Source organism: Vidua chalybeata, chromosome 28 (assembly GCF_026979565.1).
Source record: "Vidua chalybeata isolate OUT-0048 chromosome 28, bVidCha1 merged haplotype, whole genome shotgun sequence".
NCBI classification, from domain to species: Eukaryota; Metazoa; Chordata; class Aves; order Passeriformes; family Viduidae; genus Vidua; species Vidua chalybeata.
Window position 1 is genome coordinate 1,989,246 of NC_071557.1, and position 16,361 is coordinate 2,005,606.

The window sequence follows — 16,361 nt, forward strand, 5'->3', positions numbered from 1 at the left end:
GAAAGGGGGAGGATTTGGCTCCAAAAAAGATGTCGAGGAACTAAAATTCTCTGAAATTTCAGCTAAATCTGGTCTAGCCCTAAAAAAAATACCCAGAAAAATCACATTGTCACAAAAAGATACAAAATCCGTGAACAGCCTTTAAAGCTGCTTGCTTCCCTCAGCAAACCCTCGTCAAAAACAAAATTGGGCTGCAGAACCTCTCCCTAAAAATTCAGCTGAGGAGGCTGATTTAGCCCCAGATCCCAGCTGGAGTAGAAAGGGACATTATTTGGGTTTAGAAAGGGTCATTAAAGCTTTCCCAGGGCAGTCCCACACACTGAGAACGCAGGGCTCTGTTTATAAATATTTGTATTTATGTTTCTGGGGGCGGCTGGATGGTCCTGCAGCCACGTGAGGGAAATTTGGGAAGGACAAGGCAGATAAAGAGTGGAGCAACCTCCCAGTCAAACCCTGCAGCTGTCAGAGATAAGGCAGCACTTCAGCATCTTGAACAGAATACGAACAAATTCCCCTCTGGGTCAGTTTTGTTTTGTTTCTGAGCCTCCAGAAAGCTCAGTGGCAACTCAACCTGAATATTTGAGAGGAGAAAAGGCTCAACAAAGAGCCCAGAACCTGCCCTGTGCCAAGGCAAACAGGAACCCGTGTCAGCCCTGCTTTCGGGGGGTCCCTCGGGATCAGGGAACAACTCCAAGCTGTGAACTCTCCTTCCCAGCCCTTTCCCTGCTCAAACCCAACCTCTGCAGCCGTTTCACGGAGGACTGGAGCCAAAAGACACAACAATTTGGGGAAACCACGCGGGGGAGGGCTGGGGATGGCTCCCGGCCGCTCCGGAGGTGTTAATGAGCCGAGCGCTGCCAGGTGCCAGAGCCTTTCCAAGAATCCCGGCCCTGGGAGACCTCGGGAGCAGCTGGGAGGGAGGGGAAGGTCACGGCAGAGCTCCAGGTTGCTTTAATTGGAACCAAGATTAGCCTGGGAGACACTAATTGGGATTAGAGCAGCTCCAGGAGGTGGAATTTTCACTCTTGGCAAAGCCTTGCGGAGCCGGGCTGCCCCGGAGCCCGAAATGGGTTTGCTTTTGTTCCCCAGGAATGTAGGGATTTGGGAATCATCGAGTGTCCTGAGCTGGAAGGGACCCACAAGGATCATCCAAATCCTGCACAGGGAAAGGAGAAAACTCACAGAGCTGGTGAGAGAGGATAAAGCACCACAGAGGGAATTCTGGCTGGGAAAAGGAATTTTAACAAGATTGTAGGAACACATTCCCAACCCATCCCTAGGAAAAAGGGCTCAGGGCACTCAGGTGGAGCAGCACCGTGGCTCTTCTTTGCCGTGGGATCAGGAGGGGCTCCTCGAGGGGAAGGCACTGGAAAACCACTCAGAAATCCATTCCACGTGCAAAAATCCTGGGAGAATTCTGCACAAGACCGGGACAGCAGCAGTGCCCTGATCCCTCCAATCCCAAACACCAGGAGACAAAACTTCCACAGGGTCTGTGTCCCCCAAAATAAACCCTCCTGCTCTCACAACCCCTGTTCATTGAGGGGCTCAAGGAAATTGCCTCAGATTAAGTCAGGAAGAGCAGAATCCAGAGGGATTCCACAGCCACGATTTGGGATTCCCACAAAAAAACGGCAGCCCAGGTGCAACAGGGAAACTTCAGGAACTCAGCAGAATCCAGGCAAAGCTCCCAAGGCTCTCAGCTTTCTGTCAATCCCGAGGGGACAGCAGGGAAAACAGGGAATTCTGGCACAGCAGAGCTCAGGCTGTGGCTGCCCCATCCCTGGAAATGTCCAAGGCCAGGCTGGACAGGGCTTGGAGCACCCAGGGATGGTGGAAGGAGATGGGATTTAAGGGATTTAAAGTCCCTTCCCATCCAAACCATTCCATGGCTCTGACCCACAGCATCCAGGTCCTTTTTCACTGGGATTCGAGGCAAGGACTGGTTTAGAGGATTGACAAGAGAGAAAATTGCCCAGCAGTTCCTTCACTCCACAGAAATCCTGGATTTCTTCTTTCCTGAAATCTCCCTCCTCGGCTCCAAGACGTTTCAGGGCTCCCATATCCAGGAGAACTCTCCCTGCCCTTCACCGCAGCAGGGATGGTTCAGCCACAGCCTCGCTCAAAACAACACTTAAAGGGCACGGGCAGCACCAGGCAGAGCCAGCTGCACCCTCACATTGTGGGGGCACCAGGAAACCACAAGAACACAACTCAACGTGGAAAATATTCCAGCAAAACCACGGCTCCGCCGCTGGCAGCGACACTTGGACACGTTCTCCCCTCCAGCCCAGGGGAGCTGCACGTGCTGAACTCCCTGAGAATAAATCCAGGCTTAAGTTTGCAGGAGGTTTGGTTTGGGCTGGATTTTCCCTTCCTTTCGGGCTCCTTCCTCCCCTCACGGCCTCTAACAACCTCCAGATTTATTCCTGACGTCAGGGCAACATTTTGGTCTCTCCATTGAAAGGAATCCAAGACAGAACATTAAAAACCCATCGATCAGAGCCAGTGGAGAAGGCAGGAAATGCTCCAGGTCTCCTGGTTCTCTGTGCCTTATTCCAGGCTGGAAGCTGAGATCCATCCCCACAGGAATGTGTAATTTAAGGCTCGCAGGCATGATCCTGGTGGCTGCTGACTCAGCCCTTTCCAGGGCTCCAGTCCTGGGTCTTGAAGGAAACAGAGGCACGGGAGGGTGAGGAAAAAACATGGAATTGTTATGGAATCATGGGATGGTTTGGGTTGGAAGGGATTTAAATGCCATCCAATGCCACCCCTGCCACAGCAGGGACACCTCCTGCTATCCCAAGTTGCTCCAACCTGGCCTTGGACGCTTCCAGGGATGGGGCAGCCCCAGCTGCTCTGGGAATTCCATCCCAGCCCCTCCCCACCCCCTCCCAGGGAGGAATTCCTTCCCAATATCCCAACTATCCCTGCCCTCCAGCAGTATAAAACCACAGCCCCTTGTCCTGGCACTCTCTGCCCATTTAAAATCCTTCTCCCTCCTTTCCATGGACCTCCCAAAGCTCCGAATCCCGAGCTTTTCCTTCTCCAGCGCTTTCCCAGGTGTAACAGAGCCCGCTCATCTCCTGAGACAAATCCAGCCAAAATTCCCCTTTTTAATCCCATCCAGTCACCCAAACAATGGAAGAGCTCAGACAAAGCCCAGAACCAGACCCTTCCCTGCTCCTTGCTCATCCAGACAACAAAAGGAAAGTCTGGAATGCCCTTGGGAGCCCTTTGTGCCCGAGGAGGCAGCAACGCTGCACGTCCCTCGGGAGCAGGGAAGATTATCCCGATTGTCCCTGCGGCTCCAACCATTGGTGCTCAGCCGCTTGGAACTGGGAATCCTGGGAATCCCAGGAATCCCTGAATTCCCAATTCCATGTTCCATTCCCCCCAGTGCATTCCTGCCCCAGGTACACTCCTCGGGCTGGGAACAGGAATCTTGGGAATCCTTGGAATTCCTGCATTCCCAATTCTGTGTTCCATCACCACAGGTGCATTCCTCAGGCTGAGAACAGGAATCCTGGGAATCCTTGGAATCCCTGCATCCCCAATTCCATGCTCCATCAGCCAGGTGCATTCGTCAGGCTGGGAACAGGATTTCCCTTGGAACAGGAATCCCAGGAATCCCTGAATTCCCAATTCCACACTCCATCACCACAGGTGCATTCCTCAGGCTGGGAACAGCAATCCTGGGAATCCTTAGAATCCCTGCATTCCCAATTCCGTGTTCCATCGCCCCAGGTGCATTCCTCAGGCTGAGAACAGGAATTCTGGGAATCCTTGGAATCCCTGCATTCCCAATTCCACACTCCATCACCCCAGGTGCATTCGTCAGGCTGGGAACAGGAATCCTGGGAATCCCTGCATTCCCAATTCCATGCTCCATCAGCCAGGTGCATTCCTCAGGCTGGGAACAGGATTTCCCTTGGAACAGGAATCCCAGGAATCCCTGCATTCCCAATTCCACGCTCCATCACCCCAGGTGTGTTCCTCGGGCTGGGAACAGGAATCCTTTGAATCCCTGGAATCCCTGCATTCCCAATTCCGTGTTCCATTGCCCCAGGTGCATTCCTTGGGCTGGGAACAGGATTTCTCTAGGACCAGGAATTCTGTGAATCCTGGGAATCCCTGCATTCCCAATTCTGTGTTCCATCACCACAGGTGCATTCCTCGGGGTGGGAACAAGAATCCCGGGAATCCCTGCATTCCCAATTCCACTCTCCATCACCCCAGGTACACTCCTCGGGCTGGGAACAGGATTTGTCTGGGACCAGGAATTCTGGGAATCCCAGGAATCCCTGCATTCCCAATGCCATGCTCCATCCTCGGGCTGGGAACAGGAATCCTGGGAATCCCTGCATTCCCAATTCCATGCTCCATCACCCTGGGTGTGTTCCTCGGGCTGGGAACAGGATTTCCCAGTGCCACGGGAGGAATTCTCCAGCCTCTTCTCCACTGGGGACCTCTACAGAACTGTTAAAGGGAATAACATCCTACCATTCCCTGGGATGAAATTTTGGATACCTTCTCCCACCGCTCCAAGAGTCTCCACCCTGCCATGGCAGCGGCTTTCCAAGGGTTAAATCCCCATGGATTAAATCCCTTCTCGTTCCCACTCCCAAAAACCTGAGCCAGAAAAGTCCCTGGAAGGATCAGAGGCACCAACCACTGGCAGAAAATCCCGATCTCCTGAGCCGAGGGAACAACCAGACCAGGGAATTCCTGGTTGGAAAAGGAGCTCTGGGAGAGCCCAGAGAGCCATGGGATGGGTCAGGCTGGAAAAGACCTTTCAGGCCATCACCTTGTTCACCCCCAAGCCACAACCAGGCTTTCCTGGAATTCCCAGGGATGGGGACTCCACCTTGGCTGTCCACTCCAGGGCATTTGGGAATGTTTGCCAGCCAAGGATGGGAAACTGCAGCAGGCAGAGAGCAAAGAGGGATGGAAAACTCCGTGTGAAAATTCCCTGATCGAGGCCCTTTTCATCGCTGTTTGATTAAATCTGAAAATCCTGGAATGGTTTGGGTTGGAAGAGACCTGAAATTCACCCAGTGCCACCCCTGCCATGGCAGGGACACCTCCCGCTGTGCCAGGGAGCTCCAGCCTGGATTTGGGCACTGCCAGGGTTCCAGGGGCAGCCCCAGCTCCTCTGGGAATTCCATCCCAGCCCCTCCCCACCCTCCCAGGCAGGAATTCCTCCCCAATCCCCCACCTAACCCTGCTCTCTGGCAGTGGAAACCATTCCCTGGGTTCCTGGCACTCCAGGCTCTCCTGCCCAGCAAATTCCCAGTGTCCAGGGCTGTTCCTGCAGCACCTGCAGAGGGATGGGAAAACAAAATCAAAAAACCCTGGAATGGTTTGGGTTGGAAGGGACCTTAAAGCTCATCCCATCCACCCCTGCCATGGCAGGGACACCTCCCACTGTGCCAGGCTGCTCCAGCCTGGATTTGGGCACTGCCAGGGATCCAGGGGCAGCCCCAGCTCACTGGGAATTCCATCCCAGCCCCTCCCCACCCTCCCAGGGAGGAATTCCTTCCTGAATTTCTTCCCTTTGAGTTTTGTAGTACCAGCTGGAGGATGAACATTTCCTCCAGCAGGGATGGGCTCTGTGTGGTGGACAGGACACAAACTGCTCCCACTGTCCCAGTAAATCCATCAGCTGTGAGAAAATCCTGGAATGGTTTGGGTTGGAAGGGATTTACAGCCCATCCAGTGCCACCCCTGCCATGGCAGAGACACCTTCCAGGAGAGCTGCTCCAGCCTGGCCTTGGGCACTGCCAGGGATCCAGGGGCAGCCCCAGCTCCTCTGGGAATTCCATCCCAGCCCCTCCCCACCCTCCCCAGCAGGAATTCCTTCCTGAATTTCCTCCCTTTCAGTTTGAGTCCCCCCCCTTTTCCCACCAGGGCAGTTCATGAACTGGGAATTCCTGGTTCCTATTTCCAGGCTCTTGGAGCAGCCAGGACGGGGCTGGCCCTGGACCCTGGGACCCACATCTCCATTCCTGTTCCCTCTCCCACACCAGGCACAGGGAAGAGAGCGGGAAACCAGCAGGTGAAACAGCTGGATTCCAGCTGTGCCATGGACAGAAGATGCTCCACACATCCCTCTCTTCCCAGGAGAGTTTTGGTGCCTCCTGGGATGCACTGAGGGGCTAAAACTGGGAGCAAACAGGGATCTGGGAAGAGGCCACGGCCTGGATTTGGGAGCTGCCCCTTCAAGAAAGGTGCTGGCTGTGGATCCGGGTGTTGTGCCCTGGAAAAATTCCTGTGTCCCTGCAAATTTCAGGACATTTATCCTTATAAACATCAATATATCCTGATAAATATGTCCTTATAAATATATCTTCATGGAGATAAAAATCTCCTTATAGTCACAAGTTTCTCCTGATAGAGAGAAATTTCTCCTGATAGAGATGAGGAAAACTTTTCTACATTCCCAGATTTCTAAACCAGGATCTCTGTAATGTTCTAAGCTCTCCTGGTCTTTTGGTCTTTATTTTTTTTATCTCCACACAGCAAAAACTGCTTAAATTAAACACCAAAAATTCACCTGAAGGGACAAAATTAACCCCAGAAGAGCTGAAGGAGCAGAGCTGAGCTTGACTCGGGGTTGAACATCCCAAATTTCCATGGAGAGGATTTCCAGGTGGATCTGAGCTCCTCCAAGGAGGAGGGGATCACTCCTCACCCTCTGGGTGATGCTGTCTTAATTAATCTCCCTAATCAACCCTGGGACAGCTGGGCTCCAAAGCAGGCTGTTGTTATTGCTGGGAAATCCCCCTTGGAATAACAAACTTCCATCCTGGATTAGGAGTGGAACTTTTCCTCCTCCCAGGGCGTTTTTTTGCAGATGGGAGCAGGAAATGTGGGACAGAAAGCGTCAAAAAAGGGCTCTGAGAGTGGCAAAAAAGGGGCCTTAAGGTGTCCAAAAAGGCTCAGAAACTGACAAAAAAGGGCCCTGAAAGTGTCAAACAAGGGCCCTGAGAGTGGCAAACAAGGGCCCTGAAGGTCTCCCAAAAAAAAGGGCTCAGAAACTGCCAAAAAAAGACCCTGAAGGTGCTAAAAAAGGGCTCAGAGAGTGTCTAAAAAGGGCCCTGAAGGTGTCCAAAAAAGGGCCCTGAAGGTGCCAAAAAAGGGTCCTGAGAGTGGCAAAAAAGGGCCCTGAGAGTGTCCAAAAAAGGGGCTCAGAAACTGTCAAAAAAGGGCCTCTGAAAGTGCCAAAAAAGGGCTCAGAAAGTGTCAAAAAGAAGGCCCTGAAGGTGTCCAAAAAAGGGCCCTGAAGGTGCCAAAAAGGTGCCCGGAAAGAGTCAAAAAAGGGCTCAGAAACTGTCAAAAAAGGCCCTGAAGGTGTCCAAAAAGGGCTCAGAAAGTGTCCAAAAAAGGGCCCTGAAAGGGTCCAAAAAAGGCCCTGAAAGAGTCAGGAAAGGGCTCAGAAAGTGTCCAAGAAGGACCCTGAGTGTGGCAAAAAAGGGCTCAGAAAGTGCCAAAAAAGGGCCCTGAAGGTGTCCAAAAAAGGGCCCGGAAAGAGTCAAAAAAGGGCCCAGAGAGTGTCAGAAAAGGCCCTGCAGGTGTCCAAAAAGGACTCAGAAAGTGTCCAAAAAAAGGCCCTGAAAGTGTCCAAAAAAAGGCCCTGAAAGAGTCAAAAAAAGGCCCTGAAAGAGTCAAAAAAAGGCCCTGAAAGGGTCCAAAAAAGGCCCTGAAAGGGTCCAAAAAAGGCCCTGAAAGAGTCAAAAAAAGGCCCTGAAAGGGTCCAAAAAAGGCCCTGAAGGTGCCAAAAACGGTCCCTGAGAGGGTCTAAAGAAAGGGCTCAGAAAGTGTCCAAGAAGGGCCCTGGGAGTGACAAAAAGGGCTCTGTCTGTCTGTCTGTCTGACACTGACCCCCAGGAGAACTCTGCATTTGACCTGAGGCCGTGGAGAAGCTTCCAGAATGGAGTGACAGAACTGGGATTATGGGGCTGGAGTTGGGATAGAAGTGTGTGACATCACAGGGTGGGAAACTCAGAGTTTAAGGGTTTAGAATATATATATATAATATAAAAATAAATATATAAAAATCATATATATTACAATTATATATATAAAAATTATATATTTTTTTTCAAAATATATAAAGCAAGATGGAGGTTTTAGGGCAAGGCTGGTCCTTCTTCCTCACCTTGTTCTTCATGGGTTGAAGTGGAATTGTGTAAATGGATAAAAAAGTCCACACTGCAGGCCACAAGTGGTTAGTTATTAACTTAAAAGTTAAAAAAAAATTAAGTGTCATTTTTTAATTAGACAATTTATCCTTAACAAGCCTTGCAGAGAGAGACACAGGGCTCTGTTTTTTTTAGTTTGTTAGAGTGAAGTGCTGTAAAACTCATAATAATATAAATAAGAACTAATAAACATCTAAGTCCAAACAAGAAATAATATCTTGTGCATTTAATCCCGACCCTGGCAAAATCTGGATGTGCCCAGAACTGGGAGCTCTGGTTTGAAACCACACCAGGAATGCTCTGGAAGTGTTCAGGAGGGGAAGGAATAAAAGGGGGAAATGAACATAAATTAAGGAATGGAAATCAAAGCAGAACGGAGCACAGGGATGGTAAAAAGTCAAATTATTTAGGAGTCAAATTATGGATCTAAAAAGGCAGGGCTCGTTACTGGGAAAGCATTTTGGGGTCTCAGCCTGCTGGAGTGACCTTCCAGCAGAGCTCAGGGATTTTCCATCAGCTCAGGAGTTTTTCCTGGGCTCCAAAACCACCAAAACTCCGCAGCCCTCGGGGCTTTTCCGAGCTGCTGACGCTTCCCTGAAGTTTTCCCCCTAAAATTCTCATTTCTGCACCCCCAAAGCTCCCACTGGCTGTGAGTGGAGAGGAAATCTGAGCCAGCACCGCCTGATTTAAGGATTAAATTTCCTTTAGCAACCCGTTTTCAGGGATGTTTCCCAACATCCTCCTGCCCTTGGGGCCAGGATTAGCGGAATTCCCTCCTGGAGCACCCAGAGCTGGCTCCAAGGTGTGATTCCTCCCCGAGCACTCCGATATTCCAGCAATTCAGGCTTTTATTTCATTTAATATTATTTTAACTGCTCCCCACTCCCCAAACGAGGAAATTCCACCACCGTGGGTGGCTCAATGCAGAGAAAACTGGGAAGGAGGAGCCCTAAATCCATGATTTTCAGGCTTTATCCAGGAAAAACTGGAAGCACTGCGCTGTCACCTTTCTGAGCTGATTGTGGAGATGATGAATTATTTTCCTGCTGCACTCCCACATATCCAAACATGGATCTTCCTCTCCAATATTCTAAATTATCTGGGCTCGGATCTTGTACCCGCAGCTGTTTAATTAACAACAAGAACTCATCGGGAAGGAAATATTAATCGCAATTATTGGTGAGCTCAGCCCGGGTCGGGTTGAACATCCCACGGTTCTGCGGGGCAGCTTTCCAGGTGGATATCCCGAATTTAATCCTAAAAATCACCAGGATAAAACAACTTGCAAGGAGCTGCTGGTAGGCTCAGAGAATCCCCAGCAGTGACAGCAGGGAAAAAAAAAAAAATCCTTAATTAATGACATATTTTGCACCTTCTGCCAAACATCTGCCCCTGAGTTTTCCTCTGAAAAAATGGGAATTATCCAAAGAGGAGAACTCCAAGATGCTCCCCGATTTACCCGGTGCTGATGGCACCAGCCGGGGTTTTCTGCTCGAAATTCGGGATATTTTACCAAAATCCCAGCTCAGGCATGGCCCGAACTCGCAACTCGTCCTTTTATTCCAGTCGGGAAAAGCTGGGAGCAAAAAAGGGATAAAATCTCCAGCTCGGCCAGGACTTCTTTACAAAGTGACACTGAAACTCTTCGGCATCGCAGCCCGGCCAAATCCAGCTCGGGGAGAAAGAATTAGGAAAAACATCATTTTTTCCCCACCCCCCCATATCTTTTATCACGATGGGAGAGGGAGAAAAACACGTTCGGAGAGAAGGAGGGAAATGAAACTTTCAGCCGCGAAGAAAGAAAGGTTCAGAAATGATGAAATTAATGAATCGGCCGCACTTTTTGTGGCGATAAAACCCCAAATGCGGCTCGCAGCCCCCAGTTTACCTCAATTAGCGGCGCCTGTGCTGGGGGGCAGCTCAGCCCAGCTTCATCCAGGTTTTCCTCCCGGGCTGAGCGCTGCAAAAATCCTCCCGCAGGCAGGGAAATGTGCGGCGAGGAGCTGCTGCTTCCTGCCAAATTTCACTGGATTTACTCCGCAAACCCCTCCCAGGAGCCGCCCCGCCGGCGGCTCCGCCGTGAGCTCAGCGCTCCTCCCGGCAGGAGGCAGAGCGGAAAAAAAAAAAAGAAAAGAAATAAATTAATGAAAAAGCGTCGCTGTTGAGTAAGAAATGACACAGATTCACTAGAAAGCTGGTTGGGACAACAGCAGCTTTAATACCAAAACTCTCTTTTTTTACAGGCAGTTTTGCTACTTTCTAAGTGATTGGTTAATTAACAAAACCATTCTTTTTTAGAAACGGGCTGTGGGAAGAGCAGGAAAATAGAGTAGGAGAACACCACCTGTAGGTTGTTTATACCCACAGGTCATCATCTTTTCTCTGTAACTCTCTAAAAAGTTTTGCAAGTCTGTTGTGAGAAAACGAATTTCGTTTCCTCGCTCTCTGACCAGGCTGTCACATCCACAAAAATCCAGGAAAATGGATTTTTATTCCGCCTGTTCCCAGAGAATCAATGCTGGGAGCGGTCCCGGCCCCCGGGGCGAAACTTTAAGGACTCTGAGGTGATTCAATCCCTGGAATTCCAGGGGTTTCTGGCGCAGCATCCTGGAATTCCCAGCGCTGGCATCCCCCTGTGTTCCCCACCTTTAACACTTTCCCAGCTTTTCCACACTCTCTGGAATTCCCAGCGCTGGCATCTCCCTGTGTTCCCCCACATTTAACCTTTTCCAGCTTTTCCACATTCCCTGGAATTCCCAGTGCTGGCATCTCCCTGGATTTCCCCCACCTTTAACCCTTTTCCAGCTTTTCCACACTCTCTGGAATTCCCAGCGTTCTCATCTCCCTGTGTTCCCCCACCTTTAACCCTTTTCCAGCTGCTCCACATTCCCTGGAATTCCCAGCGTTCTCATCTCCCTGGATTCCCCACCTTTAACCTTTCAGCATTCAGCTTTTCCAGCTGTTCCACATTCCCTGGAATTCCCAGTGCTGGCATCTCCCTGGATTTCCCCCACCTTTAACCCTTTTCCAGCTGTTCCACATTCCCTGGAATTCCCAGTGTTCTCATCTCCCTGTGTTCCCCCACCTTTAACCTTTTCCAGCTGTTCCACATTCCCTGGAATTCCCAGCGTTCTCATCTCCCTGGATTCCCCCACCTTTAACCTTTTCCCAGCTGCTCCACATTCCCTGGAATTCCCAGCATTCTCATCTCCCTGGATTCTCCACCTTTAATCAGCATCCCTCTTTTCCAGCTGCTGGACATTCCTTCAACTCGCTCCTGCAGCAGCTCCAAGCAAAGCAGGGAAGTTTTGTTACTGACCCAGCTTGTCCTGCAGTTATCCCCCACTCCTGGGAGTCCCAAGGATTAAAAACAATTCCTCATGGAAAAACAACAAGTCCTAGACTGGAGAATTCCCAGGAGGAACAGTTCTTTTCCCAAAAATCAGAGCTGGATCGATCCCACGTCACTCTGAACCTCAGCGGGGGGGTTGTGGTTTTAAAGTCATCCAGGGTTTTAATTTATCCTAAAAATTCCCTTTATTTCCTTTGCTTCAGGTGTGAAAATCACAGGAAACTGAAGTGGGTTTTAAATCTCAGAAAAGAACCTGGAATTCTGTCTCCTGACCCAGTTTTGGGCAGCAGCATCAGCATTTCCCAAATTCCAAAATATTCCCTGGTATTTTCTCCCCAGTTTTGGCCCTGGCTGTTTCAATCTCTCTCCTGTGGGATTTTCCAAACAAATCAGCAGCAAGCTGATGGACACAGACAGGGAAGTTTTCCCAAAGGTAACTGCTGAAGGAATATTCCCATTTATCCAGTGTATTCCTACCTTAGAGGGTTTTCCAGCAAGCCCTTCCCCAGCACGGGGCTGCTCCTGCACAGCAATTCCAACTTAATTCTGTTCATCAGGATTAAAAATTCCAGTTTGATGCCCAGCTCTGGAGACATTTCCATCAGTGCAGCACAGGGACATTCCCATCAGGAGACTTCTCCCCTTTCCCAGCTTTTCCATCCCTCCCAAACAGGATTTATCCATGCCAGGTAATTCCAGCTTCAGGGCCCAGCTCCATCTCCTGGAAAAGCTGAGTTTGTTCCCATTCCAGCTGCTCTGGAAGCAATTCCCACGGGAATGGGAAGGGAAAATGCACTGGGTTGGGCACCAGCATTGAAGGAAATAAATGGGATTTTGGGAAAAAAGAATTCCTCCCTGGGAGGGTGGGGAGGGACTGGGGTGGAATTCCCAGAGGAGCTGGGGCAGCTCCATCCCTGGAAGTGTCCAAATCACTTCCAGAGACAAGGGATCCCTGGGATGTGGGATCTCTGGGATTTGGGATCTCTGGGATTTCAGATCCCTGGGATGTGGGATCTTTGAAATGAGGGATCCCTGGGGTTTGTGATCTCTAGGATGTAGGATCTGTGGGATTTGGCATCCCTAGGATGTGAGATCTTTGGAATGAGGGATCTCTGGGATTTCAGATCCCTGGGATGTGGGATCCCTAGGATGTGGGATCCCTGGGATTTGTGATCTCTAGGATATGGAATTTGTGGGATTTGGGATCCCAGGTATAAGGGAACCCTGGAATGAGGGATCTCTGGGGTGTGGGATCTCTGGGATTTGGGATCCCTGGGATGTGGGAAGTGTGGGATGTGGGATCTCTGGGATTTGTGATCTCTGGGATAAGGGATCTGTGGGATTTGGGATCCCTGGGATAAGGTAACCCTGGAATGAGGGATCTCTGTGATGTAGGATCTCTGGGATTTGGGATCCCTGGGATAAGGGATCTCTGGGATTTGCAGCAACCTGGGATAGGGGAAGGGGGTGTGATGGGATGGGTTCTCAGGTCCTTTCCCTGCGCCAGGAATTCTCAGGGAAGAGGACAAACCCTGGGAATTGGATCCTGAGCCTCAGCAGAGCCACCTCCCCCAGCTCGGGGACATCAGGGGGGAAGAGGAGTCCCAGGAGAAGCTGCAGGGAGAAATTCCAGGCTGGAGTGAGGGATGTGGAGAAAAGGACGTGTCAGAGTCTGCCCGGCCCAGCACGGGTCAGGTGAGGACAGGGCAGGATTTTTTATCCATGAAAAAATTCCAGCTGATGGAAGGCAGAGCTTGGGATGAAACATCCAGCAGGAATCCAGCAGAGCTCCTCGAGGCTCCGCCTGATTCAGGGAATTTGCTGCCCCCTCGGTCCTGCAGCTGGGTAAGAGAGAGGGAAAAGCACTCAGGGGGAAAAGGGGATTTGAAAACAGCCTGGAATCACACAGGGAAAAAAATGCTGCTCCAAGGGGATTTGGGAAACAGGGAAGGCAATTCCCAGATCCCCGAGCCTGCTCCATAAGAGTGGAGATCCCCCATAAGGGGGATTTTCAGCACCCGGTGACTTTGCACATGGATTTTTCACCCCAAACCCCTGCACAAATCCCAATTTCAGCTGAGTTCCTCCCCTGGTCTCACTCCCAGCCCCCATTCCCGGTCCCATCCCTTCCTCCGGGGTTTTTCCCTGCCCTGAGGACACACCTGGGCTTTGACCGAGGAGTCCCAGTCATGCTCCCTGCTCCCAGAAACGAGGAACGGGCCGCTGGCTTCTCTAATTTCCCTAATTAGCAGTTCCTTGGGGAAGGCTCATTGCCTCCCCATCCCGCTGTTCGCACCCTGCAGACTCCGTGGGGCGACTCGACCTCTCCAGCTCCGGGAGCAGCTCCCTAAAAGCCTTTCCCTGCAGAGATGATCCTGGAGATCCCCAAAAACCTGCAGGAATTTTAGTGGCCGTTTTCAGGGATCCATTGGGAAGTTCCCGCAATGGGTGATTGAAGAGCCAGATCCCGATGGCTGAGAAACCCCAAAATTCTGGAGAAATGCATCAATATCTCCCCCCTAAAGAGCTATTTCTGTATTTAAAGCTCCCTAAAAGCTTTTCCCTGCAGAAATCATCTTGGAGATCCCCAAAAACCTGCAGGAATTTTAGTGGCCATTTCCAGGGATCCAGTGGGAAGTTCCCGCAATGGGTGATTGAAGAGCCAGATCCCAATGGCTGAGAAACCCCAAAATTCTGGAGAAATGAATCAGTATCTCCCCCCTAAAGAGCTATTTCTGTATTTAATCCCTGTGGGAATTTCTCCAGCTTGGAATCGTGGAATGGTTTGGATGGGAAAGGACATAAAATCGTCTCATTCCACCTTTCCTCTGTCCCAGGTTATTCCAGCCTGGCCTGGGACTCATCCCCATTGTCCAAACCCCTGGGAGGTTTCATAGCCAAGGTGGGAAAATCCCAAATGGCAGAGAAATCCTCCCAGCAGGAGCATTTCCCTGCAGGCACTGGGGCTTGGGGATGGCTCCAGGCATTCCCAGAGAAAGCAAATCTTCCTTTCTTCCCCTCCTTCATTTTTAAAATTAATTCATTCCTTTATTTCCACCCTTTCAGGAAAAGGGTGAATCAGCGCTGGGGTCTCCTGTACAGGGACACAGGGACACATGGAAGGGACAGGGACACGGGGACAGAGGGACAGGGACACGGGGACAGGGACAGAGACAGGGACACATGGAAGGGACAGGGACACGGGGACAGAGGGACAGGGACAGGAACAGGGACGCATGGAAGGGACAGGGACACGGGGATAGAGACAGGGACACATGGAAGGGACAGGGACACGGGGACAGAGAGACAGGGACACGGGGACAGGGACAGAGACAGGGACACATGGAAGGGACAGGGACACGGGGATAGAGACAGGGACACATGGAAGGGACAGGGACACGGGGACAGAGGGACAGGGACAGGAACAGGGACACATGGAAGGGACAGGGACACGGGGACAGAGGGACAGGGACAGGGACACAGGGACACATGGAAGGGACAGGGACACGGGGACAGAGGGACAGGGACAGGGACACAGGGACGCATGGAAGGGACACGGGGACAGAGGGACAGGGACAGAGACAGGGACACATGGAAGGGACAGGGACACGGGGACAGAGGGACATGGACAGAGACAGGGACAGAGAGACAGGGACACATGGAAGGGACAGGGGCACAGGGACAGAGACAGGGACACAGGGACACATGGAAGGGACAGGGACACAGGGACAGAGACAGGGACACAGGGACACATGGAAGGGACAGGGACACAGGGACAGAGGGACAGGGACAGAGACAGGGACACAGGGAGGGGGCACAGGGACAGGGACGGGGGGACAGAGGGACAGAGGGAAGGGACAGAGGGACGGTACAGGGACACAGGGACAGGCACACAGGGAGGGGACCCAGGGAAGGGACAGGGGCGTGGGGAAGGGATGAAGGGACAGGGATACAGGGATGGGACAGGGACATAGGGAGGGGACACGGGGACAGGGACAAGGACAGGGACACAGGGAAGGGACACAGGGACAGGGACAGAGGGAAGGGACAGGGATGCAGGGATGGGACAGGGACACAGTGACGGGACACAGGGAGGGGACAGGGACATGGGGACAAGGACACAGGGATAGGGACACAGGGACAAAGGGAAGGGACAGGGATGCAGGGATGGGACAGGGACACGGGGACAGGGACAGAGGGAGGGGACCGGGACACAGGGACAGGGACACGGGGACGGGGACACAGGGAGTCCTCCAGGCCCATTCCAGCTCTCGGGAGCTTCACGCGTTATTTGGTACCAACAATGGGACCTCGGGAACAACAATGGAATTTCGGGAATAACAATGGGACCTTGGGAACAACAACGGGACCTTGGGAACAACAATGGGACTTTGGGGATAATGCGGGGACTTTGGGAACAACAATGGCACTCCGGAGGGACGAGGTGCCCCCGCCCCGAGCCGCTGCCGCCGAGTGTCCCCTTGTCCCCTCCCCGGGGCTGCGGGGACACAAATCCCTTCTGTTGCCGCGGGGATCCCGAGGAGCCGCCCCTGCCATCATTCCCACCCCTCCCATGGATCTCACCCTCACTTCTCCCGTTTGGGGCGTTCTCCCCACGGAAAAGCACGAGGAACGGAGGAGGGATGGGTTTAAAGGGCCGGGAAGTTTTGGGATCGTTCCCTGCCCTGCTCCCCTCCCTCACCCGCCCCTAAAGCACCTGGAGAAGGAAAATGGATTTTGTGAGGGCAGGAAACCCCAAATGCCAGCGTGGATTGGGAATTCCAGGCTGAGGATCCCAAAGGAAT

The 16,361-nt window shown here is 51.9% G+C and overlaps 1 protein-coding gene across 1 annotated transcript in view; it reads right to left on the minus strand.

Moving 5' to 3' along the window:
• Positions 1-10,176, minus strand: part of LOXL2 (lysyl oxidase like 2) — a 64,581-nt gene extending 54,405 nt beyond the window's left edge. The window contains exon 1 of the mRNA XM_053966552.1: positions 10,093-10,176. The gene's annotated coding sequence lies outside the window, so the exon portion shown is untranslated. The remainder of the gene's footprint in view (positions 1-10,092) is intronic.
• Between the last annotated feature and the right edge of the window lie 6,185 nt (positions 10,177-16,361).